The sequence below is a fragment of the Cucurbita moschata genome, unplaced genomic scaffold (assembly GCF_002738365.1).
Source record: "Cucurbita moschata cultivar Rifu unplaced genomic scaffold, Cmos_1.0 Cmo_Scf00061, whole genome shotgun sequence".
In the NCBI taxonomy this organism is placed as follows: domain Eukaryota; kingdom Viridiplantae; phylum Streptophyta; class Magnoliopsida; order Cucurbitales; family Cucurbitaceae; genus Cucurbita; species Cucurbita moschata.
Window position 1 is genome coordinate 131,180 of NW_019268577.1, and position 13,444 is coordinate 144,623.

The following is a 13,444-nucleotide window of genomic DNA, read 5'->3' on the forward strand; positions in this document are numbered from 1 at the left end:
GTAATTGCTATCCTTTGGACTGGAAAAGCAAGTTCTCACGCTTTCAAGTGGGGCTCATGCTTCCACTTCTAATTCATATACTCTTTATTTCAGCCAGTTAAATCAAACTAACTCTCAACTGTTCTAACTTACTGTTTAGGAGGAGCAAAAATGAGTTAGAATGCCGGAGATAGAGAAGGGACAACATATTGAAAGCTTTTTTAGAGTTGATAGATAAATCAAATAATCTTTAGTTTGACTTTTCCGGGTTATGTTATTAGGTAACAAGCCAACAAGCAGAGGTTGAGAAAGATCAGTCTCAGTCCCCCCCTTGTGCCCTAACCTCACCTTGGGCCGTCGAGTTCATTCAATCCAATGGCGCTACAAAGGCCGAATAGTATGATTCTCGCATCCAATCTCTTTTTACATCAATCAAAGCCTTCCTTCTCATCCCTTATCATCTTGGTTATTTCATTGAGGTCTTTAGCTCTTTTAGTTTCAGTGTACCCGTCTGATAAGATAAGGCCAATAAACGTTCGCTCGTTTATAGATATATAAGTTTGAGCATATTAGGTTCAAGTCAAGTTTGGAAACAAAGGTTTAACACCCCTCATCCTCTGGTAGAGCAGAAGTTTGATAGCCAGTTAAGCAAGTCAGTAAAAAGCCTGGCCTGGTTGGATGTCATTTTTCTCTTTCAAAGCGTAAGTAGAAAGAAAGAAAGAAAGCAAATGTCCCGGCGGAAGACAGTGCGTGCAGACTTTCTATCATCAAAACCTCTTAGTCAATTATGGCTTTTCCCGAGATTCAAAATCAAGAGAAATCCTCTTTTTGAAAAGAAAAGAATGATGATATATATAAATAAGTAAGCTGAAGCTGACCTTCAAAGAAATTGAGCCTGTGCAGGCTTCTTTCTTGCTTACACGGAATCGTCAGTCTTGCTGTCATGCCAATTTGCAAGCGTTAAGGCAAGGAAAAACCATCAAACTTAGATGACCAGAATGACGATTACTGGGATCCGTCAGGCTATTGGGCCTGGCATGGCCTTTCCATTCCAATATATCTTGACATGGGGTACCGAAAAACCCTAGCTCCTGTAATAGAGCCACTAAAGGGTCATTATTCTTCCTTGTCCTTTCTTTCCGCTTTCCTTTTCTAAAGCTATTGAGTAATAAAATCAACTAGCTGCTGCAAGAATTGGTTGTTTGCAAGAGGTGTCAAGGTTTTTACTATAACTATATAACGATGGTGGGATTTAGTCAGGCAAGCATCAGTCTCTTGGTTGATGAGTCGTAGCATGTGGCAAGGCTATTAAAGTTAGTGAAATTCCATTATTCATTATTAATGCGGATAATAAGGGAGTGCTCTGTCAACGTTCAAATTGTCATGATTGCGAACGAGTTACCACCTTGTATCTCGGGTGGCCCTTTCCAAGATTTCCTCAAGTTAACTTCCCTTCCTGAGCTCGAGGAGGAGCGTATTATTTCGACATTTTGAGGCTCCATAGACGGAGAAGTAATAAGAACTGCAAAATCCTCTTCCTTCTAACCCGGAAATCTCAAAAAAGGGGCGGGGGGACACCAATGTCAGCTATTTAAGGAGCTTAGAGGACAAGCGTTGGCTAAATACCAAAAACTCCGTATCACAACGGATAGGAAAATTGGCATCATTTCCCAATGGGAACTCAGAAGAGTAGGCCACAAAAAATCTTCTCTTTTTTCGTGGGTAGATGAGGACTCCCTTCTAGCTAATTTTGAAGACAGATAAGTCTGGACCTCTCTTTCTTGAATTACGCGACCCTCTTGCGAAAGGTAAGAGGCCTCTCTCTTGGCATTGGCATTTGCTTTCTTTCATGAGGGCTATAGCTTCGTCAACTTTGGTTGGCTTCAAGAAAAGAAGCGGTTCTCCCCATGTTCTAGAATATTTCTCTTCGCCAGCCAATACTGATGACAAAGTCCGCAGAGTCAAAAGTTCTTGGAAGTGAGGCTTTATTAAAGGGCTTTGGTGGGTGAGGCTTTTTAGAGTGCAATCTATGATTATGATGTGTTATTCAGTCTCAATGAAATTTTCCAAAAGGAGTCCAATTCGAGCCATCTTTTGCTGGCTGGATTTGGCACCGAGGATCTTCAAAAAGTGGGAATTTATACTGGGCGGGACGAAAGGGCACTGAAAGAGAATAGAATAGAATAGAATAGAATAGGCTGTTAAGGAGATGGAAGCAAGTCAAGGAATGAATAGCTGTATCTGTATTAATGAATTAACTAACTGCGACAATAAAGCCACTTTTTAGACTCCTTGCATCGGGTAACAAGAGTAGAGTCATAGAAGTGGGCCCAATCAAGGGTAGTCGCTTACTGGATTTTACGAGACGGTAAAGGAAAAAGGAAGTAGTGAAAGCGTAGAAACTAGAATGAAATAGGCAAAGAATCAAGTCTGCCCCCTGTCTAGTTAATGGGGCTGAATCCCGAACCTTACACAAGAAACTACATTGAGAAAAAGACATTTCTTTCAGTTGAAAAAAGAGTTAGTCGGATAAGATTTAGAAGTATACGAAAGAAAAGGACTATTATAGTATGAAGCCACTTTCGTTCCCTAATCGAGTTATTTGATTGAGGAAAGCCCGTCTTTAGAGTCAGTATGAGCCTCTATCTATCTATTCATCTCTTTTACAGAGTCAAGCTAGTCCTTTCCTTCCCTTTCCTTCCTTCTAGGAGTCATCATTCCCCATTCCTTAAAACTGAAAAATGAGTGTCCGCTTGCACTTGTAAGAGTAGGGTAGGCTAAAAGTTGAATGCCCCAACTGTTCAGGTGATGAGTATAACCTTTTTCTAGAAAAGGCTTGAGTCCTTATAGTCAATGTTCCGCTTGACCAACCAAACCTCATCCCCTTGGAATTTGACTTTTCATTTTCTGCAAGAAAGAATCCACTTTGACCTCTTATCTTGACTGCTACTATTGGCAATTGCCCTGATTAGATTTGTCGATGTTACCAATCCTCTCTCTACCCTATAATGAATTTACCATGGTTTTCGATTGTAACTCAACCGCCCCTCTCCTCCCTTTTTCAGTCGAGCTTCTTCGCCCCTTGACATCCCCTCACCAAATAAAAGAGGTTGAACTGGATAGAAAGGATTAGATAGAAAAGCTAAAAAGAGAGTTATGAAAATAGCCTGTAAACTAGCAAAGGAACACCTGCGATGCCTAGTTAGAGACCTAAAATGCCTGTAGCGTAGTAGGAATGGCGAAGTCAAATTGGATAAACTGAGCCTCTCACTCAAACTAGAAGGGCAAGCCAGATAAATAATAGTATATCCTGATCCCGAGCTCCATTCTCTTGTCTATCCATATTCTATATTCTATCTCTAAAGACCGCTTGCTAGAAGAACAAAAGGTGGCCCTCAAAATCGCAAGAGAAGAATCAAAACACACCTAGATGGGATCCTCGTACCGGAGTGTGACATCAGCTTACATTAGTCTTTCTTCCTTAGGCTCCAATTGAAGATGAATCGTTGTCGAGAGTCAGAATCTCTCTTTCTTATTTAGTATCTACTCCGGCCTCTTGCAGTTCAAAAATCAGAGATAAGCCAGAGGAATCCCCTTTCCGAAGAGACTGAATGTCAGAACAAACAAGAGAAGGAGAATGTAGAGAGAGTGAAGACGAAACGAAGATCCTTTACAGTGAATAAATAGGGACAAGTGATTGAGTGAAGGAGAATGAATAAGGAGTGTTTACAGTCGAGTAAATGAATTAGCGACTTGCTTTCCGGAGTTCAAGATCAAGACTTCAATGGCCATAAAGAAAGAATACGTGCAGGAGCAAAGCAACGAGAGAGACCAATAGGGAAAGGAGAAAGATCAGTTCAATCCGGTAATCCCCAGTTTCCCTTGTTTACTGTTCAATCTGGTAATAGAATAGAGGAAAAGCTGAAGGTGAAGTAGGGAAGGATCACTAATTAAAGAGTCTCGTCTTTCCTTGAAACACTTGAAGGGGAAGATCAAGAGAAAGAAGGAATCTTGAGGATTTACTGACAGTTTACTCTCATTGATTCTTCGATAGGATTGACTTCTACTTCAACATTACCTTGGCCCAAAATACCTCGCTCAAAATAGGGTAAAGATAGACTTTTATCCCTCAAAATACGAGGGAGGATAGCTTTTTTCTAGTTTTTTGAGTGTTTACAGTCGAGTTACCGAGGGAAATAGGGTCAAATGGACTCTTTTATCCCTCAAAATACGGGGGGGGGGGATAAAAAATCTTTTCTTTCAAAAGCTTTACCAAGGGAAAAACCTCTTACGAACTTTTACAGTTATATGGGGATAGAATTTATTAGCTTTCAAAAGCTTTACCGAGGGAAAAAGCGATTACGAACTTTGACCCCTATGCTGGATAGAATTTCTTTTCTTGAAACAGCTTTATCGAGGGAAAAACCGGTTACGAACTTTTACAGTCATATAGGATAGAATCAATTTCTTAATGATCTTTGCAGGTTCAGGTTCATTCGCTTCTCTTTCTGTAAACTCTCTCTCTCTCATTCATCTTTCGTTTCGTCTTTCCTTCCAGTTCACTCTCATTCATCTTCCCTTCTTCTTCTCTTCTTCTTTCATTCTCTAAACAAGGTAAAGCGTCTTCCTTCTTCCTTCTCATAACTCACAATAACTGGACAAGGAGTTAAGTCTCATTCATGCATCTTTCATTCTCGTCAGGGAATAGGGGCAAAGGTAATTAATCAGAAAGGGGCGAAGCTGATAGTTTACAAGGTTCAGGATTGAATGAATAGGAAGAGAATAAAGAGCAGTTCCAGAATAAGTAGGTTCAGGAGAAAGACTACTCTTTCCTTGTCAACTTCAGGTGCTATAAAAAAACTAACTAAAACTAGGAATGGAATTTAGGGCCAGATCCAGTATCGCTGAACAGCTAATAAAGGCAACAGTAGCGATAGGTTCTCCAACTCTATAAAGAAGCTGTACCGAGAAAGAGTTCTCTCCGAAAATTGAAAATAAATGGGCACAAAGCCAGTCGTTATTCTGGAACCTTAGCCCGAGCATCTTGTTATCATATCTTCGAGACTTTTGCTATGTTAGGAGAACAAGTCCTCCCGTAAGAAGACTTTCTTTCTTTTGCAGGGCTCGTTATATATAGCCTTATAACGAACGTAACGCGTTTAATGGACCTCTCCCCTCCCCTTGGTCCTCATAAAACTTCTAGTATGATAGACAATCAATTTCCTTCCTTCTAGCTTTGAAAAGAGATCCAAAGACACAACATTGATTTATAAAGGACCTCCCCTCGGTTCCGGGCTAAGGCATTATCTTCATCTTTGAAGTCTAGTCCCATTGGCCATGCTTTCTTTGTAGATGCCTCCTTAGAGAAATTCCCCTAGTTGCCCCGCAGGGAACCCATAAGAAGATCCCTACTATATGTATTAATAGATAATATATATCCCAATCTTTAACAGTTATACCCATTTCTCCAAAAATCAACTCAACCAGACTCTTCGCTGGCTAAGCAGTGAAGTAGCACAGAGGTACGGGGTACGAACGACTAAGATAGCTTACTTGAAGTTGAGCCCTTATCACGATCTAGCCCCTTGTCTATATCATGGTCTGTTTTTTTTTCATATAACCTGACTACTGTATGGCTTGCTAAATAAAGCGCTATGGGATCAATGCATTCATAACCATCATATCCGCTCTTTCACTTTCAAGAAAAGGGATAGAATGACAGTTTATCAGTCTTACCAGTATGCAGACAAAAGAAAGGGAGTGTAGTTGCCAGTTAAACAAATAAGATTCTTCTTTCTTAATTATAGAAGGAATAAGGATCCCATATCGATCGAATGAAGATGGATGGGTTTAGATAGGTTCGTTCCAACTCTTTGGGACCATGAAAGAAGCAGGATCCCGCGCTGTTAAACGACTTTTCCACTTGTTAACGATCAGGTAGCCGCCTGAGTGACAGATACAGATCCATACTCCCGGCAGGATGTAGAAAGAGCTAGTGAAACGGTGGGTTTGGCCCCGCAAAGCTAGGATCCCAAGGATAGGCATTGTTCGCCTTGTGCTTGGACTTGCAAGGAGGAAGAGATAGCACAGTCTTATAGAGGGGGCCTCGCAATCCATTGAGGGGAGGGAAAAACAAACCAAACCTACTGCACCCCTTGAGTAGGACAAGAAAGAGAAAACTCCCTTACTCTATCCTTATGGGAATGTCATTGCATCAAGGGACCTTGAGTGAGGGTTGGCTTACTCCACGTTCGAAAGAAGTATTACATCAACCATAGATAGCAAGCAAAGTCAGATTGGTGTCATAGCTAGAGTTAGGCCCTTGTTTCATGGATCGTATGAAAGGAATTTTCGTTGAGGAAGAGGAATAGATCTCCGGCGAGCTTCCTCGATAAATAAAGGAAAGCAGGTGGTAGGGCACTTCACCAACTACTTCGGCATAAGCACCCCAGCCATTTGGAATCTTTTCCGCCCACACCCTACAGTCCAAGTATAATCATGCCAAGAAAACACTATATTAACTCGCACGACTCCAAGGCCTCCAACTTGCATGTAACTAAATTATCTATGAAGACCACTTTGCTTCTCTTGCTAATCAGTAGCCAGACTGACCTAATTAGGAGAAGAAGTTCCTTTAGTTGACGAGTCTCTTCAAACAGACTCCTCCAGGAAATAGGGTTGATCCGTTCGATTGCACTAAAGAGATAGGATAAATATTTCATGATGTTTAGTTCTATATCGTTAAGACCTTTTAGTATGTTCCACTCTCCCCTTTTCGGACAAAACTTGTTGGGGGGGTGCCTCTGGTTTCAGGGGCATTGAACTCAGATTAATAAGCTTAGGACAATGAATGGAGATTCAAGTGATTTGGGGGATTAGATAACACGGACCAAGTCCACTTTGTCGTTTAATTAGACTCAACCAACCAATCACTGTGCTCCGTGCGACATCGGCCAGTAGACTGAAGACAACCTATCTGCTCAACCCTTCTTGTTGGAAAAACTAGAAGAACCGACCTCGTGCCTAATAACTACTTAGAGTCCTCACAATTCCATTGTCTTAACCTGTTGGTTTCACGAGGTAATTCATAAGTGAATCCTCAACTCCTTAAGAATGAGACGGATTGAACTGTAAGAAAAGAAGCAACCTCCTTCCTCTCTATTACCTGAACATACCTTAGTCATATCAAACATTAGAAAACATTGCCGGACTTACGTGTTTCAAACATCATGTTGGAATTACAAATTAAATAATTTAAATGAATGAAATGCAAACGCCTTATCCTAACAAAGACTAGGAATTTTAAATATGCAACTATCCTATGCACGCACCACAGTCTCTGATCACGATGCCATTGTCAACCGTAAATGGGAGTCTTGCCTTTACCAGAAAAATAATATGGCACACTTACTGAGTATTTCAAAATACTCAGTAAGTGACCCCACTATAGGGGTTATGCTAATGCAAACACATGCAATCATGAATTAGGGACCTATCTCTAATCATCTTAGGGGTGGCCTCCAGTCTCGGACAAATTAGATGTGAGTACTTTCCTACACACGACTCACACGTGCGAGTGTGAATCCCTAGGGTGTTCGCACACCCCCTAGACCCTCTGGTCAAGCTAATCTGTAGCGACGTTCGGAGGCCAGCGGAACCCCATAGTGTCATGCGCCTCATGAACACCCTCATCTGTGTGCATTCGCATCTGTGCGCATTCGCGCTCATCATATGGTGCGCGTCCGCACTCATCATCTCTAGGGAAAGTAGCCCTATGCTTATGAATATACAATATGCATGAGGTCCCTCTAAATCCATCATAATGTCTCTTCTGACAATACCCTCTAGTCTCATCTCTTTGTTACTCTAGGTAACACATACTCGTGGATATTTATATTAATATCATTTTCACGCTCTTAGGGTTGTGTCCTATGTCGATCTAACGACATGATGCAATATGGCACTCATCATCATATAGCATGCTCAATATGGAAAACATCATCATATTAAGGTAAACGTCATGCAATCATCATACTCATCATATTGCCACAAAGTGCATCAAACATATCAAGTACGTCATTCATCAAAATATATATATACTGCACACATCATCAAGTATCGTAACCCACACATCATCATAACTCATATATCATCATAACTCATATACCGCATTATACGACATAGTTCATACATCATCATAACTCATACAATTTTTAGCCTATCCTATAGTAAGGCCACTTACTTGGTTGGCCTTGGCCGAAGTACTCCCTAAATAGCTAAACGTAAGCTCCCGTTCCGTGAGAGCTGCTTCCTACGTTGCTGGGGTTTGGTTCCTATCACACCGTTCACCACTTTCCGTTAGTATTTCACAATTAATTTACCTATAATTCACTAAATGTGAAATACAACTCTAAAACGGCCACGGATACCTTAATCGGGGCCAAAAAAATATCAGAAGGTCGAAAAAGTGGAAACCGGACTGAAAACAGGCGAGCCAAGCAAAACAGCCGCTGGGAGCCGTTGGAGCGTCACCGGAGGGAGCCCAAGCCGTTTGCGCCGAGCGAGCCACATCGTGCGGTAGCGTTGGGTCGAAGCGCGGGTCGTAGTTCGGTTCGGGTCGTTGTCCAGGTCACGGGCTGTAGAAGGCTACTAGGCCAAGACTAATTGTTGGGCCTCGGCTTACTGGGCTGGGCCGTAATTGTTTGGGTTGTAGGCTGGCTCGATTGGACCGTGAGTCTGGTCTCAGGTTGGTTTCCACTGATCCATTGCTTCTGAGCTGGTTTGAGGTTTGGGCCGCTGTAGTTGGGCTGGGCCGAAGGCAGAGATCGAGGGAAAGAATGGGATGACTCTCTTGGGTTTTGGGTTCGAGTTGACCTGGGTCCGTGAATCTCGTCTTCCTTACCCGACTTCGGCCAATTTTTTGGCGAGTTTTCTCTCTCCTTCCCGTGGCGTTTTCGTTGCCGATTTCGGTCCTTTTCCTCTTTATTTTTCGTCCTTCTTTCTTTTCTGGGAGTTTTGCGACCTAAAAGTTCCTAAAACCACAGATCTAAGAACGATTAGGAAAACTCAATTTTCCGACCTCGATTACTAACGACGGCGCTTATGAAAAAAAGCAAAACACGCACCTTGAGTTATTGTGCTTTCATTAGGGATCCTTCTCGTGGTGGTAACTGATCGTTTGGTGTCGGTTTTCGGGTGGTTTGGGGGCTCGTTGGAGAAACTGGAAACTCGTCGACGTTTATCTGAAATCTCTCTCTCTCGTATTTTCTTTCTTTTCTCCCTTTGCAGGTATTTTGATAGGTGCTGAGAGTCGTAGGCTGAAGGCTAGGCGTGGTGTGGCCGTCGTTTCGCGTGGGGTTTGCGAAACTCGGCGGTTGCCGGAAAACTCGTGAGTTATCTGGTGACCGAGTTTTTTTTTTCCGTTTTCTTTTTCTTTCCCTTTTTCTTTTTTTTCTTTTCCGGATCGTTACACATGTAGAACCACGTCACGTGTCAACATCAAATATAAGCATGCCGATAGTAAGACCACATGCCTGATTAGCTTAAGTTATTGTCACGAATATATCCTTAACGAAAGTTCGATTCTGTCCTTTGAAATCAAGTCAACCTATGTGAGCCCATGAAATCAGTTTCAAGTTTGAATTCTATAAAATTATTTCCCTAATTTACATTGGTCCATTGTTAAAAGTCTTTAAATGTTATATATCTATAATTTTATTTTTATTAAAAGTTTTATTTTCCATGGCGACGGTTGTATAAAAAAAAAATAGATAGAGTTATTTCAAGTTACTCCCCTCTACTACAATATGTATTTATCTTTCTCTATATTTAGTTTGTGGTTTTTAATTTCTAAATCTTCCTTTCTTTTTATATCTGTATTTACTCAGTTGAATTTTAATTTTTTAATTTTGTTCTCATGTATTCCAAATGTCTAGTGCATCCCTGTTTCCAAATCTTTCCTTATATCAGTGTTTACTGTTCACAAATTTTCTTGGCCATTCTATTTTTAATCTATTATTTTGCTATTGATATAAATTTAATCTAATATTACTAATCTGACGTGATTTAATAGAATTCATATAAGTTTCTAACTCAAAGCTAAACTATTGTAATAATTTAATGAACATCTAACCATAATGTGCTGTGATTTCTAAATAAAAGATAGGATAAAAGAAAATGAAGATTTAATATATACCTCATTGATCAGATCTATTTTCATAGAAATCTCCAGTGAATCTCAAATGGATAAAGACCATTCTCATTTGTTTCCTCAAATGTGACAACTGTTGCTTTTTTGTTTATTTCTGGCTTAAGGAGGGATAATTGTAGGAAGGGATGAGATGTTAGCGAGGAAAGGTTGTTTCTTCTTCTTTCTTTTTTTTCTTTTTTTTTTTTTGGTTTATTTATCTATTATTATTATTTTAACTATTTTTTTATAATTATTTTTGTTTGTTTATTTCATTATTTATTATTTTATTTATTTATTTATTTATTATTATTATTATTATTATTATTATTATTATTATTTCCTATTACACTGCATAAACATCATTTCTAACATAAACTTCGAAAAATGCTTAAAATAACTTTTCTCTAAAAAACACAACTATTGTCTTACGTGTTTAAATACCAAATGCTGAAATTAAGAGAAAATAAGAGCAATACAAAATAATTTACAACAATCAAATGCATAACAACCTATTTTAACCTAAACCTAGAAATTTAAATATGAATCTAACCTATGCACCTGCCACAGTCTTTGCTCGTGATGCAGCTGTCCTCCGTACAAGTGTGTCTTGCCTTAACCTGAAAAATAATGTGGCACACGGCCTGAGTATTTCGAAGAATGCTAAGTAAGTGGCTTCAGTATAGAGGGTCATGCAAATGCAAACACAAGCAATCATTATTTTGGGACCTATCTCTAACATCATAGGCGTGGGGTTTATATTGGTAAGCATGTAAGGTTGGTTAAACCAAATTTTGACACCTCAAAATTCCACTAACTCAAACATGGATTTTTCCATTAAATGAAGTCAACATTTTGACTTTGTTCATTTTGATTCAACAATTAATTTGAATAATTAATTTCAAATTAAAGTAATATTAAATTATTAATTAAACTATTTAATTAATATGTAATATTAATTCAAATGTCAACCCCAATCAATTCGGACACATTTGATTAAGATATTTAAATCTTATTTAAATATCTTAAACTCTCTCTTTTTGTTTCATTCCTAAATAAAACAAAAATGCGGTTAAATATATCGTATATATGTAGCGCATATTCCCTAATTTGAATTCGAACACTTCGAACTCACTCGTCACACTATTCTATGGTTTAGTCCGATATGAGCTAGTAGAGGGACCTAATGAACCTATAGATCATGGGCTCCAACGATCCAAGATTAACCGGTTAAACTCATTAACCTTGTTAATCAACAACACTCGTTAACTACTAGGACACTCCACTATAGCCTAGTAGTTGCACTCCCCTCACTATAGATATATTTTTGTCCATTTGATATAACCATGATTAGTAAGTCGATCCTTCACAGGTTGTTCGTAGCTAAATATGGGTCAATTAGCCGTTTTACCCCTGAAGTTGCTTCTTGTTCCTTATGTCCCACTAATCCTCTTATGAACAATTGGTTTGTGGTCCAACCAGTAAACTGAATCCCTCTCACACCAATGAGTGGGTGGGGCCCCTTGTTCAAGACCTAGAGTTAGTACTTAAGGGAACTACCTCTCTTCTATCACTAAAAGTAGGTAGGAGCGAATTCCATCTTGCACCCCAAGTCCCCAACTATTCACCCAGTCTTACCCTTGAAATGGGAGGCCTATTGAGTTGGCACACTCGAGCCACTCTCACCCATACAAATCTAAGGATAATTTCGAATAAACAGGAGTTCATGGTTTGCTCAGGATTAAGATCAAATTACCTAGGTCATCGAATGAAAAGAAAATCAGTCTCAACAGTAAACGACATTATAAAGTGAGAGTGGTTTTCTTCATGGTTTGATCTTATGCAATACTCATTGCATAGGACGCCCCCACTCACATGTCTCCACATGTACAATTTAGTGATCACATTGTTTATATCATATACAAAAGTGGGCCGCATCCATAGTGTCCCCAGAATAAGGTACTCAACCTTATCCTTATACTATAGATCATTTTGACTATATACTTGAACTTGATCCACTCTTATGCCTCTACATATAGTTCAAGTAATCATACTATAGCTAGAGTGTTCTTAGTTTATTGGATTTAGATTAATGATCGTAAAGTTCACTTTATTCAATAACAATCTTTAATGAATAAACAACAATAATAACTTTATAGAATATGTTTTTGTTTACAAACTATGAGTTTTAGAACATAAAACCATACAAACTCCCACTTGAACTAAAACTCTAGGGGGGTTTTATAACGTTGAGTAGAGAGAAAGACGTAAATACAATAAACTAGGGCATCACATACTCATGCCTTTTCTCCCACTTGCCCTAGATTACATAACTCGTAGCCCTAGACTCACTAGGTGCCCTTCAAAAACTTTAGCAGTGAGGGGCTTTTTAAATGGATCAGAAATGTTGTGCTCTGAAGTTATCTGTGTGACGATCACATCTACTCGTAGCACAATCTCCCTTATGAGATGATATTTGCGCTCAATATGTTTTCCTCGCTTATGACTTCTTGGTTCTTTTGAATTTGCAACTGCTCTACTGTTATCACAATAAAGAGTGACGGGAAGATGCATATTTGGAACAACTTCCAAATCAGTTAAGAACTTCCTAAGCCATACAGATTCTTTCGCTGCTTCACAAGCAGCAACATACTCAGCCTCCATGGTGGAATCAGCAATGCAACCTTACTTTATGCTTCTCCATATTATTTCTCCTCCGTTTAGAGTGAAGACAGATCCTGATGTCGATTTCTTCGAATCTACATCGGTCTGAAAATTTGAGTCAGTGTACCCTGTAAGGATCAAATCCTTAGCACCATACATTAGCATATAGTTCCTCGTTCTCCTAAGATAGTTGAGGATACTCTTAACGACAGTCCAATGAGCACGTCCCGGATTGGACTGATATCTGCTGACAATTTCCACAGCATAGCATATGTCGAGTCGGGTAGATAGCATGACATACATCAGACTACCAATCGCTGATGCATAGGGAATGTGTCTCATATCCTCAATTTCTTGAGGTGTCTTAGGACTTTGTTCCTTCGACAAATGAACTCCATGCCTGAAAGGTAATAATCCTTTCTTGGAGTCCTGCATCTTATATCGAATCAACATTTTGTCGATGTACGATGCCTGAGACAATGCTAGTGTTTTGTTCTTGCGATTATGAACAATTTGGATTCTAGGAACAAACTGAGCCTCTCCCAAATCTTTCATTTGGAATTGTGTCGCTAGCCAATGCTTAATGTCAGTCAGAAATCCCACATCATTTCCAAT